Source organism: Numenius arquata, chromosome 16 (genome assembly GCF_964106895.1).
Source record: "Numenius arquata chromosome 16, bNumArq3.hap1.1, whole genome shotgun sequence".
Lineage (NCBI taxonomy): Eukaryota > Metazoa > Chordata > Aves > Charadriiformes > Scolopacidae > Numenius > Numenius arquata.
This window is the reverse complement of record NC_133591.1, coordinates 2,272,350-2,293,888: the sequence shown is the minus strand read 5'-3', so window position 1 is coordinate 2,293,888 and position 21,539 is coordinate 2,272,350.

Below are 21,539 nucleotides of genomic sequence, written 5' to 3'. Positions count from 1 at the left end.
GAGAGGCCTCTCTGCCTCTTCTGGGCCACCAGGATCCCATGGGCGGCTCCGGTTTTCCTTCCAGCAAAGGAAACGTGCCACTGGCTTGTGCAGGAAAGCCAGGGAGCCTCGCTGGGCAGGAGGTCTATGCTGGGTACGTGAAAAACACTAGGAAAGAAGGCTTTCAAAGAAGCAAAACGGAAGGGGGAAGGACTCCCAGTTCTCTTATTTGCCATCCACAGACCTCCCCAGTGCTGGGTCTGGTTCAGGCAGCCAGACTTGTGTCCGGGGAGCAAGCGTTTGAAAAGGTAAAAGACGGACTGAGTGCCCAAAGCCCAGCTCTCAAACTGAGTTTCTTCTTTCTTTCCCTGACAGATTAAACCAAAACATTATTCTCGGTGTTATTTTGTTGGCCTGTGCATCAGCCTGAATGACAAGCACCGACTGCATCCTGAGAACAATCTGAAGGCAACCCAGGGAACCCACCCAGATGGTGTTCAAAAGCGTCTCGGAGCAGAATGGGCTCTGCTCGATGCAGGAATTTCACAGCAGGAACAAAGGGAACTTTGCAAACAGAGCTTTGAAACGGAAGTCATTTTATCCCGCATGCCTGCAGGAAACGTGAATCCATCTTCCAGCACAATCAAACGCAGAGCTGTGCATGGGCATAATTATTAGGGGAATGATGGCAACAGTAAAGGAGCTCATCAGTCAGAAAGCTACATAATTTCTAAACTGTCTCTTATGCTGAACCACCTGGATTTAAAGTAACATTTGCAGACAAGATGAATGAATCTGCTTACCGAACATGCCCGCGCTTAAGGCATGCAAGAGAAAGGGTCACCGCAGGCATCAGATGCCACTGCCTTTCTCCTGAGCTTTGACCGACGGGTCTGTCCAACACCTCTGCGGAGCATCGCTGCCGGTGGCTCCCCTTCCCCCCCTTGCCCACTCTCACTTACGGGGGCAGATACAGCCGGAGAGATCCTTTTGTTTGCTTTTGGGGTGTCTTTTTTCAGAATCTGTGCTTCTTGATCGAAAATTCAGAGGCGTAGCTGCGGGCACACGGGGGCTGGGTGTCACTGTGGAGGTTCGGTTGTGCCATTCGTTTTCCACCATCCACACGTAGTACCCAGCTCTTGGCATTTCTCTCGGAATCAGGGAGTGCTCACATGTGGGCCTTCCTGCCTGTGACAAACAGGTTCGTTTAAATAACAAAACAAGGCTCCCGGCTCTGCTGGATGGCATTAAAGTGGAGACAAGGAAAGGCTCGATCTGATGGGACTCCCACCGACACTTGTGCCAAGACCAGCAGGAATGCTCCCGCCTGACTCGGTGCCAGCCCTTCCCCAGCCTCTGCTCCATCATCTTCCCTGACCCTTTCTGCAGGGCTCCACAGGTCATCTGTGGCCACTATAAGCCCCTCTTACACTCAGCCAGGAGTCACCATCCCATTTTCTACAGCCACAGGACAGTTTGTGCCCCAGATCATAAGATCACAGACTGATTTGGGTTGGAAGGGACCTGTAAAGACCATCCAGTCCAACCCGCCTGCCACGGGCAGGGACATCCTTCAACTACCTCGGGCGCTCCAACACCCACCTGAGCTCTAGCACCAAAGGATGAGCGAGCTCTGCCTTGTCCCACTACCTGTAATCATGAAGAAAACCTCAAAAGTTGCCAAAAAGACCAACTCTAGCCTCCTCGCCAAACCTTTCTGTTGGAATAGCCCTAAATCAGAGCCTACGGTTCAGGGTTTGTTGCAGATGTTTGGACGCCTGCTCTCAGCTGCAAGGGAACCACACACCCATGGTGGTTTCCTAGACCGCTTTCTGTTTCACAGTGCTTCCTCAAAAATAGTGCAAGAATCTCCATTAATATTTAAGGCTTTCCTTTTTTTAGCATTTCAGTTTCGTGGAGAACAGAGCGCTCTCTGTCCTGGGGAGCTCATTCAGAGGGAAGAGTGGGATTAAGAACTTCAAAGTGGAGTTCTCCCCTGTGACAAGTTCTTTAGAAGAGACCCTGTCCAAGAGTTATCACATCTCTCCAGCAAGGGAAAAGATTTGCCATGAGAATCCTTCTGGGCATGCGGACTTCTGCAGAGGAGGAGATTTCTGCCAGCAGCGGCTGCTCTCTGATGGGAAGCACACCCTCCTCCTGGAGGTGTGAAATCTCTGAAGAGGGCAGGCTTTCTTCCCACGTGGCAGCCGGGGAAAATGCCAGCAGAAGCATGTGCTATTTCAGGAAGGCAGAAGAGGAATGAAAAGGCTTTCAGAGGACTTAAAAGTCAATGTGGGATGGATGGAAGGATGACAACCCAGCTCCAACTGAGAGAGAAAAACCACAGGGCTTCAGAAGAGAAAAAGGAAATGCAGCCACTGAGTATGGGAAAAGGTTCCTGTCCCACCGTGCTGTTGCCTCAGGGGCTCACACTGAGGATCGGGACATCACAGTCCACACAGTCCACTTTTTTGGCTGCTGAGCTGGCCTCTGCTCCTCCAGCATCCCACATGATGCCATATCTTGGAGGGGATTGAGCAGTTTTAGTCCTCTTTGCCCACACTTGGTTGTTAGGTGGTCATCCAGAGTAGGTGAGCATCTGAGCAAGGCAGCTGTTTGGCCTGGGTCAGAAAAGTTGCACTGAAAGAAAAGGAAAAAGACCTTTTGTTCCCTCCGGCTCAGCAATAGCTCAAAGTCTTTTCACAGGACCCTTGTTAGTGCAGGAGAATTAAGAGAGTTTCTTATTTTGCTATTACTGCACAGCATCATCCCTGGTCTCCTCCCTTTTGCATCTACCCCTGAGACCATGCTGCTCTCCAGGACAGTCTCCAAAGCACTCTCGGATACAAGGGGCTCCTCAAAATTTCTTTCCTTTCCTGCAAACAGAGATGAGCCATGGAGATGAGGTTCCACAGGCAGGCAGGGTGACTAAGTCATGCTCAGGGAACCCTCTCAGGAGGCCTCATCACTGGTCTGGAGACAATCCTGGGTCAAGAGACAAGGCATGGCAGCTGCTGGAATGACCTCCTCCTTTCAGGCATCTCTGCCTTTGTCTGATCTCCTCGCACTCAAGGCAGACCAAAGGGGAAAGAGAAGAGCTGTAGTTTGAATATTAAACACCAGAAAAGCCACAGAAGTTTTGTGCCTGTTTTGACGTGACCGTTTCTATTGGCAGAGCTGAACAAATCATCTGCCATGAATATTTTATCCTCTCTTTCCATGACCAGACTGTGGCTTCCTCAGATCTCATTATTCAGCAGTATCTATGCAGCATTTTGTAAGCTTATTTTACCGCCAGGGATTGGCGGCGAACAACGCTCAGCAAGAAGTCACCTCTCAGGCTTTGCAGGTGGCAAATGCTGCTGGGGGGGTCGGGGATGAGGACAGCACAGATGGATCTACCTGAACCAAGGAGCGACGCCTGTGCTGGTACCGCTTTCGGAAAGGAGCACATCCCAGCGCGTTGGATGAGCACACATCGCAGTGGCCCCTAAGAACATCATTATTAGCTGTTTAGTTCACTGATTAATCAAAGAAAACAATGGCAGCTTCGCATGGCTGACTGTGGAAACTGTGGGTAACTGTTTATTGCCTTCTGGTGAGCGCTGCGTATGTGTGCTTCTACACATCTAATGTCCCTGCGGTGAGTAGATCGTAGAGGAGGAACCGTCGAGATGCAAATACCCTGCACCAGGCTCCAAGGGGCTTTTCTGTGGGTAACGGCTTTCCGGCAAAGTCTCCCACATCCGAGGTGGGACAGATAACGAATGCGTTTGAATGACAGACTCCCTTTGACATCTCTGCTTCCGCTCTTCCACGGGAAAATGAAAGCAAATCCATTCTGATTTCTGCTGAATTCACTCCTCACCTCTGGGTGGTGTTTTAGAAATCAAAAGTAAATCCATTATTTTGCTTCTTGTCTAAGGACTGGGAACCTTTCACAGATGTTAAGGCCACTTATAAGTTAAGGGATTTGTATTTAAACCTCCCGGCTGTGTATTTTTCATGCATTTTAAGTACTGACAATAGGATAAGTAAATGCACAAACTAAGCAAGCAAGTATGTTCACACGTACCCAGATTAAAAAAGGAACGGAAAAGCAAATGTATTTGCCCCTGTGTCCTGGTCATCCCGACCAGGACAACTTATCTCCAAAATACTCTCATAAAAAATCTTCTGGTGCATCTGATGCTCACAGCCCCCTTTCTTCCCTGCAAGTGGAAGAAGCTTCATAAATTTCACCGGCATCTCCTCTGTCGAGGCTGGATAAGAGGAAAGAAGAGATGCTCCTCTTCCACCCCAGTGTGACATTCAACCACACTTTGGGCTTAGTCTTCATTCATGGTGTAATTCCATTTCCCCTCTGAATTATGTACTCTCAGTAGCCTGCCTTGTGCATAAAAGATCCATGACGGGGAGCAGCATCATTCATTTTTTTTTTCCATGAGCAGGTGCAAAATATAATGTCCCTGATTTTCAAGATCTGATTAAACTGTCATAGATATGGAGCAACCTCAATAACTCCTAACATCTGAGAGGGACTGCTTATTACAACACTGCACCCTCTGATGCTATCGATAAGAATTTCTCAGCATTTCAATTACAAACCCCTATTTTCAGGATTTGTTTATTTAAATTGGATGAATTTTGCAATCCTGAAAGTCAGGGCTTGTAATCCACTGGCTAGAGCCCAGCAAGCACAGCCAAGTCCCAGTGTCCTCTTCTCCATGTGGGCCACTGGTCCAGAACTGGGATGCCCAAGTCATGCAGGTAGTGGGAGAACTGGCCACTCCTATGCAGGTGGCAGGTCCCCAGCCCTCTGGTGCCTCCAGCTTTTGTCCCAGGCTCTCCCCTATCTCTGCTCTCGTGCTCAGTCACCCAGTCCCAGCTTCTCTCCCCAAATTCTCTCCCTCCTCCGACACCAGAGCTTCCCAGGAGCAGATTCCCAGCAGCAGCTTTCTGTCACTTCCTCACCTTTGCTCAATTTACTCAGTGATTCACCGGTCTCAAAGACAACAAATACTTTTGTTCTGTTCTCAAGGTTATCGAGGCACCAGGATAAGAAGGGGAGGGTGGGAAACTTCTGCAGCTTTGCAAGAACTTGAAGTGACCAAGTCGTGGAGCTGCTTCCCAGGGGAAGGAGAGGCAGGAAGGAGGTTTCCCTCTGACGGCAACGGTGATGGGAACCACCTCCGTGTTTTGGGCGGAAAAACCCTATGTCAAAGGGTGTGACAGCAGAATCCCATACCAGAGGGACGAGCTTGTGGGGCAGAGACACAGCCCTGCTGAGCTCGGCGAGTCCTCCCTGCTTTCCCTACGCTGTTCTTCTGCAAAGCTGTTTCCAATATTGTAATTGAATGCTTAACTGTTACACTGATGGAATAAATTAAACTGAACCTTTTATCCCAAAATCTTCTCTGTAAGAGACATCTGAGGGCTCTGGCACGCTGACAGGTATTCCCTTCCCCGGGGGCTGGCAGGGGGGGTCACAGATGTCCCCGGCTGACGCCAGCCAGCGCAGGGTGTCAGCGCTTGGGCGCTGGAGCACGTCCCTCAGCCCGCGGGAAGGGCCAGTCTGGCATGGGCATGGCTTGTGAGGAGGGATCGCCTTGGCAAGGGATCACTAGCATTTCTCCGGCAAGCGCCAGGGCGATGCGAAGCAGCCCAAGTTTGCAACACCAGGGGAATTAGCCGAATAATTGCTCCAGGTTTCAGCATGCCCTGGGCCACCCAGAGGTGTGGTGACGGGCAGGAGCTCTGCTCCATCCGCACTCGGGAGGCTCCGCCACATCCCCCCCGGCAGCAGCAGACTGGGATGGATTGAATCCACCGGTCCACACTGAGACTTGCTGGTCCAAAACAAGGTGCAGCACTAGTGTCAAAAGACACAGGTCTTTTGCTGAGGTGCCGTGTCCTTGTTTCATATTCAAAGGTAGATTTGCTGATGCTGGAGCTAAAAAAAAAAAAAAAAAAAGAAGTATTCAAATTAGCAATCAGTGCAAATGATTGCTCTTCCATTCCCATCCCTGTTCTGAAATAGGAGCTCCAGTCTCCCCTGCACATAAACAGCAAACACACACTCAGCATCTGATACCAAAGAAGGCTCCCGACACCGTGAAAAGAACAGGGAGAAGGTACTGCAGAGTGGGAGCTGCCATCTGGGCTTGCATCTGCGAGTGTTTGGCAAGACACATATGGAGGATCCTTTTCTCCGCCTCATATTTGGCCCTGGAAACTCGGGGATGATGGAATGAAGAAGCAGTTCTGCCTGGGGTCTGGTCATTAATCGGCACCCAGCACTATGTGTGGAAGCCCACAGAGACCCCTGCTGACCAGCACCAAGGGAGGTGCCAGGTCAGACACCATGGGGACGTTGGGCGTTGATATGGCTCCTCTGGAGAGAACAAGAGAACATCTCTGACTGGCAAGAGCAAGAATACTATAGGAATGAGGTAACTTGATGCCAGTGGAAGGAGGAGCTTGAACTCTGCAGAAGAAATAAGGAGAGTTCATCGAAGCAGGTCCCTGCAAGCAGTGAGGTCTTTTCTCCAGGTCAAGAGCTGGAGCCAAGCTCCAGGCTGGATGTACGTGTGCTGGTAACAGGGGAGGTCTGTGAAAGAGCCAAATGTGTCTTAAAACATGCATAGGAAATAACAATGACATGAAAATACTTAGCATTTCTCCTTTCCTTCTCCAAGGATGACATTTTTGGCTCTCTTTGTTTAAGTCGCACATAACCTAAGTTCCTCCCTTTTCTCTTACCCTATTCATCCCTGATGAGGTTGGGATCTTGGGTCCTTTCTTACAGTTATTCTCTGGCACTGAAGAGAGATGCTTTTGAAGTGGAAAAGAACGAAGGACAGTGAGGGTGCAGCATGCGCAGGAACGCTTGCAGACACCAACTGCTCCCAGGACGTAGCATCTACCTTTCCACCAAATGGCCACGGGGCTGATTCAGTGATAGTGAGCTCCCTTTGGAATTAATCTCCACTGTCTCCTTTTGCCCCATCAGCAAGAGGGAGAACAGGAACAGCCCTGGAGAGACAGCAGGGGAATATTTTCTGGTTTAATGTACAATACACAGAGGCTATCCAGCGCTCAGGGCTTCCACAAATGCATACAATCATTCCCCAGCATAGGAAGGGGCATGTTTGACTGTCTCTGCCTGAATTTAGCTCCTGCCGTTTCAGCGCATGGGTTCCGGGGGCCGTGCTGGCTTCCCAGCGTGAGGAGCTAATTTCCCCAGCTTTCTCCTGCTGAACTCCCAGGGCTTCCATCTTCTCCTTCAGAACTCACTCCTCAACATTAAGGGCAGGGAAATGGAGAGAAACCCATTGCGTCCAACCCGCAGCATCCTCAGCATCAGAAGAAACTATTCCAAATGTACAAAGCCTCAGGGAGGCAGAAGCCTGAAGAGGCAGAGCAGGACAAGACTCAGAGGCAACGGCGACACGAATCGGAGAGGGAGTTTGAGCCTTTTCGGTGCTGGGTTGAATTGAGAAAGGAATGGGCCCCTGGACAAGAAAGCAGGGTGTTTGCTGGGCCATGTGCTTGGGGAGCAGAGGAGAACGCCTCGCTCAGCCAAACAAAACTGCAGCACCTTGACACATCCCGTACATTCGCAGGGTTTCGCGAGTCTAATTGAGTGCAGAAGCAGGAATGATGGAGTACGACGAAGGACTTGGAGGCTGGCCGTCCACAAAAGCTTCCTCAGAGCTGGATCGTTCAGACAGAGGAATGATCTCATGAGCAGATGGGAGAGAGGCTTTGCTCGTTCCCCAGAAATCTGGGCTAGAGCAGACATAAGAAAAACGCAGCACAGAAAACTATTGTGCTCCAGTGTGAGAATGGAGCCAGCAGCCGACCATGGCGGGAGCCGGGGGGGGGGTCTGCTCCCCCCCTGCTCCCCGACAGCAGTCAGGGAAGCGGTCAGGCAGCATCAGGAGCCCGCAGCCTTCTCCTTGGCTGCAAACCTGGCATCTGTATTTGGAGGGGGACGTCCCCTGGGCGCTGTGTCCACTTGGTGACGAGCGCTGGCAAAGGAGAGCATCAGAGCTACCACCTCCTGAGCCACCGGACACGCGCGTGGGGGGGCTCAGGGACACTGCTGTGCCCGACAGACAGGGAAGAGGAGGTTTGTAGACAGCAAAAGTGGGGGTTTTTTTTTCTTCTTTTAAATAAGGTTAATTATTTATTCATGCACAAAACACAGGTTATTGTTTGCTAAACAAATCTGTGCGCCAGTCTGTGTGCATCTCTCCGTCTGTGCCAAACGCCCTGTTTCAAAACAAATTGTGTCTCAGTTCGTTCATAACTCTCCTTCTACGCCGGGCTGGGCTCTGCCTGGGGCTCTCAGAGGGTCACATCCCATCCCGAGGGGGCTACGGATAGGAGACAGAGGCGGGGAGGCGAGAGACCCATGTCCCCAGACCTGGGGACAAGCGAGGACTTGCCGGCTCTTGTGTCCCAGTTGCCACCATCCTGCAAGACCCAAGGGCCAGCCCAGGGCAGCAGCGGCAGAGCAGGAAGGGTCCTGCAGGGAGAGCTCTGCCTTTCCAGCTCCGGCTGATCCATGAAATCATTTCAGAAATTCAGGAATCCTGGCATTAGGAGACTCTGCATCTCTGCAGGAGCCCAGGCATAAAACTAAAGCCTCACAGGGTTTTGTTATCACAACACCACACTGTTAAATGTCCTAAGCAATCTTTTTTTAAGGAAAACAAGTCTTTAGAAACAGAGGTGACCCTAGAAGTGATAAGTGAAGAGGTGTACCTGAAAGTCTGTTATCAGCTATTTGTGCCTGGCTCTGCCTCAGATTTCTCATTTCGATGTGACGGCAGCTGAAAATTGGATAGATACTGACTTCACCTCAAACAAGACTTTCTCTTTTTGTCTTCAAGGGCAACTTAAGTGCTTTACCCTCTGAGGTCGTAGAGAATCGCAGGATGCTAGAAAAGGAGCGTTCTGGAGAGGGAATCATAGCGCCGCTGTGCAGCGTATTTTGATAATTAAACTACACAGTGAAGTAAGTGTGAGGGAGGCTGGAAAAGCACAAGTTTCAGGAGGTTTGTTTGTTCTCAAAATCGAGTGCTGATGAGGTTTTCCTTGCTAACGAAAAGCAGGTTTAATTTCCAGCACCGGTGACTGTTTCAAAAGGATGTTCTGCCACCTCCAGCCCAGGCCCCGCGTCCACAGATGGACACTGACCCGGGGAGATGCTGGTGCCTGTGGCAAGTTTGTGGCTCTGAGGGCTCATCCTTGGGAGACATTTGGCGGAAGAGAGGAAAAGGCAAAGGGCAGAGGGTCCCCAGGGTCCCAGCCCCAAGAGTTGACTCCTCCATGTTCAGAAGTGCAAGTTGATGGGGAGTGAACTGGTGTCCGTTCCCTCCCCACCACGAGCGAGGGTGGAGGAACGGGGAGGGAGAGGGGACTGGAGGGGTGATGGGACAAGGGGAGATGCTCTGAGGGAGGCTCCAGAGAAGAAGCAATTAGAGAAGTGGAGAAACATCTAATGAAGCAAGGGGCTGTTGGAGATGAGATTTACACAAGGGCTGAGACATTACTGGGTTAGTCGTGTCCCAGGGTGGCGTTCCCATTCCCAGGGGAAAACCTCGAAACTGGTGTGCTGTGAAACACGTTTTTATCAGCTTCATCTTATTTTAGAAGCAGTTCTCCATAAAAATGGACCAAAGGATGAATGGCCTTCTGCCTGCTACAGCAGAGCTCTGCAACGTGGCCAGTTAAAATATGAAAGCAGTCCTTGGAGAGGGTTTGCCATCTCCCTGCATGTGGCTGGTGTGTGCCTACCGGTTCTAGCAGGTCCAGCATGTGTCGGAGCGAGTTGCGTGTGAGCAAACTGCTCTGTTCACATGCAGTACATCTGCCGGCAGAAGCACAGAAATCTGGCAAACCCAACTGCCTTGCCAAGTCAGCCAGACAACAGTAAATCCAGCCGAGCTCTCTGAATTAACAGTTTAATTCTTTAGGAAACAGTACAATAAATACTTCAAAGAGTTCCTAAACACAAGCATCTTTTACTTTGACTCGCATAAGCAATATGATAATTCAGATTAAATCATACAGACACCTATGCACATTTATCTTTCTTACCCTTTTCACGTGAGCGGTGTTCTGTAGAAGGCCAGGATCCCAACCCTGCTCGTGTTTTTATCTCTGAAACACTGAGCTTTGACTTTTCTAGGACAGCCCGTTTCCTTATTTTCTGACTGTTCCGGGAGTTTCCCAGGACCTCCTTACTGGCTTCCCTCTTTGTCTGTTCCTGCCGGTGTTCAGCACTTGCACCCCAGCACCCAGGTTCTCGCTCAGCACCCTCGGTCCCTGCGGGAAGGTTCAGTTCACCCAGGACACCAGGAAAAATGGAACTTCAGCCTGACAGAAGAAGACAGAGGGAAAGGGAGTCCCTGACACCAGGCAGAACTAATAAAGCTGCATGTCCTGTTCAAACTGTCGCAACCCCTGAAAGCGAGTGCAGGTGACAACTTAAGCGACTCCCTCGGCCTGGGAACTGGACTGCTCTCCCTACATGAAAACACCTTCTATCTTTAATTCTGAGCAGGTTACAGCACACAGAGTTCCCAGCACCCAGTGAGAAAGTAATCTGTCCCAAAAGCTTCATTTCCCAGTGTTTTTACTAACAATAACCAAGTTTTATCCATTGGGGAATGGTGGAGGAAGGGGAAGGCTGTCACACATCTTTGACAGCGGGTGCCTGGGAGTGCTGCTGTTGAAGAGACAGAGGAGCAAGGGCACCATAAACAAAGAAGACACCCCAAACAGCAGCGTGAAAGAGAACGCAGCCAGGATGGTGGGAAGATGCTCTTGCTTTCCTTCTGCTTCATTTCAGCATCTTTCCAGAGCAAACCTTGTCCCCGTCTATCCTGGTCTTGGAAATAAGGGTTGGCAGCTTCTTCGGAGAGAGGGAGGGATGCAGTGAGCCACTTGGGCACCTCCAGCCATGCAGATGCCGAGAAGGTCCTGTTCCAGGGCCACCCCAGGTGGGAGCTGGCGAGCTCCTGTGGGTCCTGGGGAGGAAGAGAGCCAGGAGCACCCATCAGGTGCTGAACATGGTGACTGTTTTATCAGCTCAACCAAATTCTTCTTGATTTTTAATACTTCATCAGGGAAATTCTTCTTTAGGGGAGTTCGTTTGTTGCTGGAATGCCAATATTTTCAAGAGGAGGACATCGACAGAGGCAGGTTTGATTCGGTGCTGGGTATAGGAGGGGGCAGACAGGACTGTGCTTCCCAGCCCGCTCTGGCCGCAGGGAAGAGCGGGATGGAGCGAGCAGGAGCCGAGGGGAGGGAGCGGGGCCACTCGCACAGGCATGGTGCCTACATGGGATGAGGGCTGGGCTCTGTTTTTGGGACCCTGAGCCTCCTACCTGGCTTCGAGACCTGCCTGGCACCTCCCCAGTTCCCAGCAGAGAGCCCACAGTCACCACTGCCTCCTCCTCCTCCTCCTCCTCCTCCTCTGTGTCCACTGCAGCCCTGGGACAGGAGCAGGGAGACAGCATCCTGCAGAGAGGAACAGTCTTTCCCCAGAAACCTGTTTACTTTCCAAACTCCGGTTACCACAGCAACACAATACAACTATTTAGCTGAAATCTTTTCCCCCCCTCTTTCTCGGCTTAAGCTCTGCAGTAAGAGTGCACATTCTGAATCAACACATATTTTTTTTTTCAGTCAATGTTTTTGTCTGTTTTTTTCCTATAAACACACATCAAATACAATGTGTGAAACTCAGACGTGCTAAGTGGGAAAGCTGAGTTTTATAGACTCATCCTGTGCTAGCGTAAATGGCAAAAACTTCCTGCGGGAGCAGCAGCTGGGGAGCAGCGCGGCTGCAGATGTGCTCAGCCACGGGCTCCCGGACCTTTCAGGGAGGAAGCCCCTCCAAATCCAGGTCCCAAGCAAACCCCAAAAGCCTTGTGCTGGCTCTTCTGCCCGGATCTAGGGCTGTGAGCAGGAACCGGGGCTGGGATGGGAATCCCACCTGGAGCATCCCAGCGCTGAGAGCCAAAACACACACTGCCACTGGTAGCCCTGGGGGACAGGGGTGACAAGGGTGCATGGAGCCTGCAGCCATGCTGAGATGGACGGGCACCCTTACGTCCTGCCCAGGGGACAGCCCCTGGCACCCGGGTCACCGGCCAGCACGCTCGGCAGCAACCAAGTTCCCCCAGATTCCCCAGGGGACCTCAGCTCTCCGAAAGCCAAACCACCAACAGGGACACAACCACATTACTCGAGCGGGGGACGCAGAAGGGAAAACAAACCCCCGCAGGACCTGACCCTGCGGCACTCACCCAAACGTCACCTTTTCCAGCTCCCTTTCTCCCAGCAAAGTCCCCTCTCCCCAGCAAGCCCCAAGAGTCACCTCCCCGTCACGGTACCTGAAACGCTGCCCGTATTCAGGCTGCAGGGATGAGCACCGAGCGATGCTTCAGGACACTTAAGAAGTGTTTCCCAAACACCTACTGATCTCGAAAGACTGTCAGCTCGGCGCCACCGCGTTCTGTAAGAACTGGTTTCAAACCAGAGCAAAGCCTCCCTGGTGCCGCTTCACTTTATAACGAGTTGTCTATTTTTTCCGATACTTCGGTGGGATTTTCTTTTTGCCTTTAATACCAACAGCTGACACATTACTAGTGAAAGGAAGAGTTCACAGAATAAACTTCAGTGCATTAATTATTGAGGGATATAATCCAAATTTATTTAATGAATTAATAATAAGTCATAGGGGTATTTTAATAATGAAATACTTCTAGTTGTGTTTCAATAATTACGGCTGGCTTTCATAATTACATTGCTGCAGTGAAAATAAAATCAAAATCAATTAGGTGGTAGCAATTCTGTCCCAAGAGTGCCCTGTGCAACTCTATCTAGATCAGGTTTAAAGGGACGCGATGAAAATCAATGTTGGTTTAAACTTCCAGCGTGCAACTAGTTCTCTGCTTCACTGTTGGAAAGAAGTTAGGGCTTCAGGAGAGGAGGAGCAGCTCTCCCTAGAAGAATTTGGGAGCAGATTCACCCACTCCCCTCCGCCTGCACCCCAAGTGCTCCCACCCCACAGCACTCCCCATCATGCCAGTGCCCCTCTCCTTATTCCCTCCAAAATAACATCGTTGGGTTTCGTTGAATTTTCAGAGGTTGTGTTTGCCAGGTTTCTTTTCTGCAAGCAGGAGGATTAGAAGTTTCCTTTTAAAGAAAACCTACAGCTTTCTCATAGCCATTGCTTTCAGGCACTGAGGCTGGTAATTCTGCCGGGGCCGTTGCCCTCTGGCTTTGGCGAGTGCCGAGACCCCGGGGCGCTGGAGGGAGAGAGCCGGAGAGAGATCATGCCGCTCGTTCCCACACCATTTCTGTTTGTTTAGAGATAACACTCCCGGAGCCTTTTTCCAAAAGGGCAGACAAAGTGTTTGTATCTCCCTCCCATCCCAGGGAACCTTTATCCCACCCTCCAGCTCAGCTGCCGAACTCGGGAAGCAGCTGGGTTTCTTTAACCTTTTTCATCTCGAGAAAGAGTGTTTGGAACTGGAAAGACCTCCCAATTCAGCTTGTTGAGTCAAGTTGTCACTTCCAGCAGCTGGGATCCTTCCCAAAGGCTGCTGAACACCGCAGCTGGGCAGGAGGGAAAAGGCAGCCTTTCCTTCAGCTGCTCCGGCAGCCCCAGCAGCTGAGCTCTACGAAAAAACCCTCCCTGTTTCTCCCAGCATCTGGCTCCCAGGCTCTGGTAGCAGCTGGGACCCCAGTCCCTCAACTGGTGTAGGTGACACCCCAAGTGACACACCATCCCGAGACTCACCTCCGTGAGTCCAGCCACCTTCCAAGGCACCCAGCAGGTCCTGCCCCAGAAAAGCCCTGCTGTGGGGTGGAGGTTGGGGTCCAACGTCAGCGTCTCCCCAAGCACTGCCAGCACCGCAAGATGGGCTACCAGGGAGACAGCACTGAGCCCCCCAAACAACACTGCTGCCCTGGGGGTGTCCAGCACAGACAAACTGATGGAGTTGAACGGGTTAACAGGAAAAAAAAGGGCTGGACACGCTTGGTTTTGCATATTTTTTTTCAGATTTCTAAGTGCCTGTGCTCAGGTGAGCCTTTTCTGCTTGATGCCATTGACTTGTCTCTGCTGCGAGATGAGTTGAGCTTCGTGGTTCTCTCACCGAGGAACCACCCGCTCCGTGTTTGCCTTCACATCGGGCTGAGGATGCCCCAGCTGATCTCCCTCTCTTTACGGGGAGAAAGCTCCCTCAGCAACTGCCAGTCTGGTTTATGGTTCTTGCATCTTTAAACATCTACCTGCTAGACATCTGGCTGCTCCCCGCTGAGGGCATTCAAAACATATCCCCTTCCCCAAAATACCTTTGCAGCCAGGAGTCTCCAGGCAGCGGTTTCTGTGACCTGGAGGTCTCCCACGGAAATAGCCCAGAGGCAGCAGAGTAATAGGGGGCTGCCCAAAATAGGAAAGGACAGAGATTTTCAGCATCAAAGATTAAGAGCCTTAAAATAGAAAAGGGAAAATTCAAGTAAAACATTAGGGCAAAGTATTCATAAGCAAGAGGTCAATCGGGCAATAGAATAATTTATCTGGAGAGATGTCGTCACCAGAGGCTGGAGCGCAGATGAGATCTGACACTCGGAGAGGCAGGGAGAGGGGCTCCAGCGCTGGTGTGAAAAATGGGTTTGTGCCTCGGGAAATCTGCGAGGCAGCGACGGGAAAGCGCTGGATGCTGCTGCCCTCCCCGACGTCGGTGACATTTCTGCGCTGCTTTAGCAGCACTGCAAACCGCGCTCGGCTCGGGAAAGATGCAGATGTGGTTTAATTGAGAAAAAAAAAAAATAATAATGAGACATTGGTATTTGCGTCCTGCGCAATTTAAGGAGAGACCAATGTTACCTGTGAGTTAATCACTGCCGTGTAATTATGCATTCAGCATGCAAATTCCCTGCACATGCAAAGCCACCGCAGCAGCGCACCTCGATGCCACGGGAACCCTGCTTATGAGCACTTGTATTTTGGGTCATAAATGGAATATAATGCACTGCGCTTTATGGCAGGGATCATTACTGAGCAAACACCCATAATTCTGTCCTTGAAACTGCCGCGCGGGTCACCCTTGCTCCCTAGGGTAGCAGCCAGGAACTCTGGTCAGCAGGAGGCTCCATCCTAATCCTGTGAGAAAATGCATAAGAAATCAACCTAAACCAGCTTAAATGTGGGCTTTGCTTTACCATAGCTTTTGCATTTATACTCAGAGGATCCAAAATATTCCCACTGAAGAACTCGCATATTTTTGTGAGCAAAAATAGTGGCTACTTAAGGAAAAACGGACTTCAATTTCTGAATTTATAATTGTTACTTAGAAAACAGTCCCTAGGATTATATTCCAGTGCATCAGATCTCACTGCACTGTGTACTGCTTTGAGCTGCTATTCAAACCATGCAGACTATCCCCTAAATTACCTAGTACTTCTTCTAGCTCCTTAATTAAGACTACATCCCATAAAAAGATCGGATGCAAGAATACATCCTAGGGAAATAACATAGAGCTACACATTCAGAAATGCCTATTCAGGCCACGAGCACAGCTGTGAGAGGAAACCCTCAGGTGTGAAGGTTCCTGCCCTTCTGGATTTGGTTCAAAATCCAGAGACTTTCAGCACCTGTGGTCAGCCCGGAAAATGGGAAAAATAATTCTACATCATTACCCAGCCACAGGCAGAACCCTGTAAATATTCAGGGGGTACAAGCTGTTGATCAATAAACCCTGCTGACAGGGAGGAACCCACAAAAGGAACAAAAGAGCCACAGTGGCATCCCAAAGGTCCCCTCACCACGGGAAGGGCAGGAGGTGGCCCCAGGCTGGCAAGCCCTTCATGCTGCTTCACAGCCAGCCCTTAATGCCCCCCTTCCACAAGTGCCAAGGCCACTCCGGCAGGAGTCGAGGTGGGCAGCGGGGATGGAGAAACTCCACAAAATCATTTCTTGCCGAAATGCCTCCAGCCGGTCAGGTGCGCGCTCTCCACCCTGGGAGACTCAGACCAGGTTAGTTTTGCTGCGAGCTCTTGCTGAGACGACGTGGGACAAGTTTGCTGCCAGAAAAACAGAGTCCTGCCTCGGTGGCTACCACCTGGGTCCCGCGGCCCCAGTCCCGCAGCCCCTCAGCCCATTTTCTCAGCTCGTGCCATTTCAGAAGCCGGCGCAGGCTACTAATGGCACGGGGCTGTAAATCACACACACACAGCGTTCCCCATTTTATGTTGCCCTGCAGGTACCGGAGAGTACAAGCATCTCTGCTGACACCAGGAGAACAATATGCAGAAACGAGAGCTGGTTCCCAGGGCAGATTTCTGGAAACACAGACCCCAGGCAGAGCAAGGGAAAGGCTGGAAGGAGCGAGCGCAGCCCCCCCCGTGCTGCAGGACAACGTGGGGCTCGGGGCTCGCTGGCTCTGTTTGCAACTCCACCCAACGCCGGATAATCCAGGGGTGGGAAATAGGGTCTGCTTCCTCTAGCTCAGCTTCTCCGTTCCTTCTTACCGCAATTGGTTGTCCTTAAATAGACTGAAGTGCTGTTCAGGAGGTCAATCCATTTCATCAAGTCATTCAGCTTGACCTTTCGCGATGCACAGCACTGCAATTTATACTGCAAGTTAGAGTGCCGCTAAGCATCGCACTCATCCAATTCCTAGCGGGGAGAAAATGAGGAGGGGTAAGAGCCCGCAGCAGATCGTTCTAACCACTGATTAGTGGCGGGGGGGGGATTGGTCCTTGTCACAGACCCGGCGGTGAAGTGCCATCAGCACTCACAGCGCTACGGGAAAGAAAGAGCAACAGCAACAGGGCTGGACGATGCTGCTCTCACTCCCTGGAGAAGCGACTACCAGAAGAAGTCCTTGCCTCAAGGGTGTTGAGAGTCCTCCAGGCTCTGGCACACGGTGCCAAGGCTCCCAGTCAGCCCTTCCAGTCACCACTGGGGGCTCCGGGCACAAGGGAAACAGCACAACCCGGAGATTGCTGTGTATCAAGGACCCCCGGGTCCCATCAAACTCACATATGCTGTTCAAACCCAGCTGGTGAGAGACAGGCGGGGAAAGCTCCCTCTCACCAAGTAACACGTGGGACAACACTGCTCCTCAAAACATGAATTGCTTCTCTGTGAGCTCAGTCTTTGCATGAGAAGCAAAATTGCAGTTGGATGTAGGGAGCAGTCATAGAATCATAGAATGTCTTGGGTTGGAAGGGACCTTAAAGATCATCCAGTTCCAACCCCCCTGCCCTGGGCAGGGACACCTCCCACCACACCAGGTTGCTCCAAGCCCCCTCCAACCTGGCCTTGAACCCCTCCAGGGATGGGGCAGCCACAGCTTCTCTGGGCAACCTGGGCCGGGGTCTCACCACCCTCACAGCAAAGAATTTCTTCCTAATATCTAAATCTCCCCTCGCAAGTGGTCCAGAGCTGGAGCAGGGGCTATGGAATCTCCATCCCTGGAAATAGTCACAACTCATCTGGAAAAGGACCAGGACATCCTTCTTTAGCTGTGAAGTTGGATCTAACTTCAAAGCCAATCCTCCTTTGAGCAGGACTGTGTATCTCAGCCTGGGATAAAGGATGCCACCTGGAAGCGAGCAGCGTCTGTGGGTGGTGGGTCCTCCAAAGGCACCAGCTCTGCTCCTCCCTTGCCATCACTCTGGAAAGAGTCAGTGTACAGATAATTGATGCATTTTTAACTTGCAAATGTGACACAAACTTCCCTCAGGAACATCTAATTCACATTTTAAGTAACAAAAGGGCTCAAATCCCTTTCTTGCCTACTTAGTCATGCTGCATTTAGTATAAGCGAGATGAAATGCTAAGCTCAGGGAAGATCAGAGAGAAATTGTATGATTTCCACATTATAGGATAATTCCATGGCTGACTTACCCAAATGTGCAAGATGAGACACCACACTCAGACAACGTTCACCGTGCAGAGCTGAACTCTGGATCTCAGAGTCAAAGGAGAAGGGAGTGAGGAGGGGGAGCAGGAGAATAATAGATGGGGTCTTGGAGCATCAAGGCACAAATGAGAGCAGTGGGAAGGTACCAAGATGCTGGAGCCTGGCTGCAGCACCAGAAGAGCAGAGCTTTGTGCAGCAGAGAGAAACACTTGGGAGGGGCAGGAGGTGACACTGGCCAGGTCTCACATCAGTGACTCCTGCAAGGTGTCAGGGTGCCCTCAACGTTGGCAGGGGATCTCTGTCCGCGAGCATCACCCAGCACCACACAGGCAGGAGCTGGCAGAGTAGGGCAGCGCAGCTGCAGTCCCCTGGCAACCATTTCTTTGGATATTAAGTTCTTTATTTTAAAAGCCTGTTTAGACTTCTGCACCATGGCAGGTGCTGTCAATGCCCTCTTCACAGCCTCCTAACCAACCACTCCAGGTACTAACCTGCTCTGCGAGGTCAGGACACTGTTTTTCCTTCCCACCCCTTCCATTTGCTTTTGTTAATCAGGCTGAGTTTTATCTTGAAACAGAGCATCTTTCCAGAACAGAAGGCTCAAATGCTTCATTTTGACAAATTCAAAACCAAGCCTTTGTTTTGCCAGAAATATCCCTTTCACTTTTTATTTTGTCCCACTAGTCACTAGATCAAATCCAAATTAACAAATATTGTCACTCATCCCAGAACTATATTTTTTGGAAAGCAAACTATTTGTTAAAAAACCATCACCCTGCTTTTGCCAGTCAGCCACATGCACACAGGGAGGGAGCAGGAGCCTTTCCCAGCCCTTTGCTTGCCCAGAGCATCCCTCAGCCCCTTCTCTCAGGCAGGGAAAGCCCCAGCAAGCTCTTGCTGCCCTTCCCACCTCTCAGCATCCCTTACTCCTCCTGAAGTCATTGCTATTTATCTTACCACTCCATTATTGGTGAATATATATTTATTTCAGCTGTGTCTCTCATGACTCCCAGCTGGATTTGTCTCTCCAGTAGGGCTCCTGCAGCCCCCACCTGCCAGAGCGGCTTCTCCAGATGAAGGCTGGCCATGGGGAGCCCAGCATCCAGCCTTTTGGGAAGCACTTTCCACCTGAGAAGACCCCAGGAGGACCTGGCTGTACTGGGGTAGAGACCACAGGAAGAGAAATTGCCAGTGCCCAGGGCTTGGTCCCATGGAGAAGCGGCTCCTGGCCAGAAACAGTGTCCGTGCCACTGGCCATCAGCCTCCAAAGCCTCTGCACAAGAGACACTCGTATCCACTTATCTCACAGCCCAGCACAATTTAATTATCAACTTGGAAGCCATCCAGCAAAGCATAAAAAGTCGACCCATTCCAGTTGTTTAGGTATATCGTTGCCCTGCTAATTGAGTTTGATGGGAATTTCAAGAGGACTTTACAATATTTTCCTTAAGTGCTGTTACGTTTAACTCTTCCTCATTCTGTGTGTTGCTGATGGCAGAGGAGGGGCAGGAGGGAGACCTCCCTTCATCCTCAGACTTGGAATAGCAGATAATATCTAGGGAGATGAGTCCTCACTGAGCCATGTCTCTCTTCCTGAGAGCTAATTCCCATTTAAAGAGCATTAACTCGTGCTGAACTACAATAACAACCCCCCATTCGTGCCTGCTGCAGAGGAGGCTGTGCACAAGGATTTCCACCAGCGCCAGATATGGAGACCAGCCTCAGGAGTACGATGGAGCCACAGGATGTGACAACCAGCTCACAAGCAGTGCTCTTCACCAAATCACCTCACCCCAAATCATTCCACCTCCAGGAAAAATCCACCCTGCTGTGATATTCAGATCAACCCCCGAGAGCCCCAGCTGTAACCAGAGAGCCCAGATCCTTATCTCCGCAAGCCCGAAGCCGTGGGAAGCAGCAGCATAAAGGGGGCTTTGTGAGGGCGACAGGGTTCCCACCGCGCCTGCTCTGCCCTGGATGCGGCCCCGCGGCACCTGCGCCCTCCTGGGATTTGGGGTCCAGCTCTGGGTGGGGGCAGCAAATGGGGCAACCCCCAGCAGGGACAAGCGTGGGGGACCCTCTGGGAGAGGGCTGTAGGTTTTAGAATCATAGAATGGTTTGGGTTGGAAGGGACCTTAAAGATCATCCAGTCCCACCCCCTGCCCTGGGCAGGGACACCTCCCACCAGACCAGGTTGCTCCAAGCCCCCTCCAACCTGGCCTTGAACCCCTCCAGGGATGGGGCAGCCACAGCTTCTCTGGGCAACCTGGGCCAGGCTCTCACTACCCTCACAGCAAAGAATTTCTTCCTGAGGTCTCATCTAAATCTCCCCTCTTTCCATTTAAAACCATTCCCGCTCGTCCTATGGCTCCCCTCCCTGATCAAGAGTCCAATGCCTGCAGCAAGGAAGCAAAAGGGAAGTTTTAAAAAAGCATCGGGTCCTTTCTGGCCAGGGGGTTTCCTCCATACCCGCAGCAAGGTGAGGGTTGGCACAGAGCAGCTCAGCCCCTCTCAGGGTGCCCACACCTGGGGACAAAACCAGGCTGGCAGCGACCAGCCACAGCCACCAACCCAGTTCCAGCCTTTTGCTGGTCAGCCCCTCGTTCGGGTTTTTTTTTTCGGCTAAGTACGATGTGGTTTCAGATCTTTCCATCGTTGGTCCTTGGTTCGTGATGCTTGCCCGGCTTGCAGGCTCCATAATCCCGCACACCAGGCTCCCGCAGAGGATCTGGGAGCATCTCCCAGCCCAGGCAGCAGCCGGTCCAGCATCTCTCCCCGGCTCTTGGCTGCTGGGCTTGGGAACGGTGCCAGCGTGACGATATTCGCCGTGACGTCTGCTCTCCATCCACACCAGCTCCCAGTCGCGGGGGGGGGAAAGACACTTTTCTTCTCACATCAGGAGCGGTGGCAGAGGCACACGTAATCCTCACTGGCACCAGATTCCCCGTTTCTTGTTTGAATGATGCTGCCACAAACATTTATTGTCACAAAAGAGGTTATTCAAACACAAGCAATTAGGCAACTATATTAGCATATTTTTCATTGTAATATTACAACAAAGGGTATATTCCTCCCAGTGAATGTATTTATAGGCTTTCGGAGCTAATATTTGTTTAAATGATTAATATGTTTTTCAAATACATGTGACAAGTGTGGCAGAAATATTTTTATCTCCGCAAACAATGTTCTGAAAGGCAAGAGCTCACGAGTCTCCAGGAGGGCTGTTTTCCAGGTTCAACAGAGTTTTTCAAGACGTACAAATTAAATTTTTATCATAATGAATTCCAAGAGAAGGGCTTTCTGCAAGGCATGTTTAGAAATAGATTGAGGCTGCGAGACCTCCGCCCCAGCCCAGGTACCTTCCTGTAGGGCACGTTTCCAAAGAGCCCCCGGATTATCTCCACAGCGAGATTGCTGTCTCCATTCAAAGTGCGCACAATGCTCTTACTTTGATAAGAAAATCCCAATATACCGATGGTTAAAAGCAAGGCTCGGGGCAGTCCTGCGTGTCACAGTTTTTTAACCAACACTTTACACTTGCTGAGCACCCTTCCCAGGAAGGGATGCGGGACTTTAATCGAAATTCTGGTGCGTGGTTGG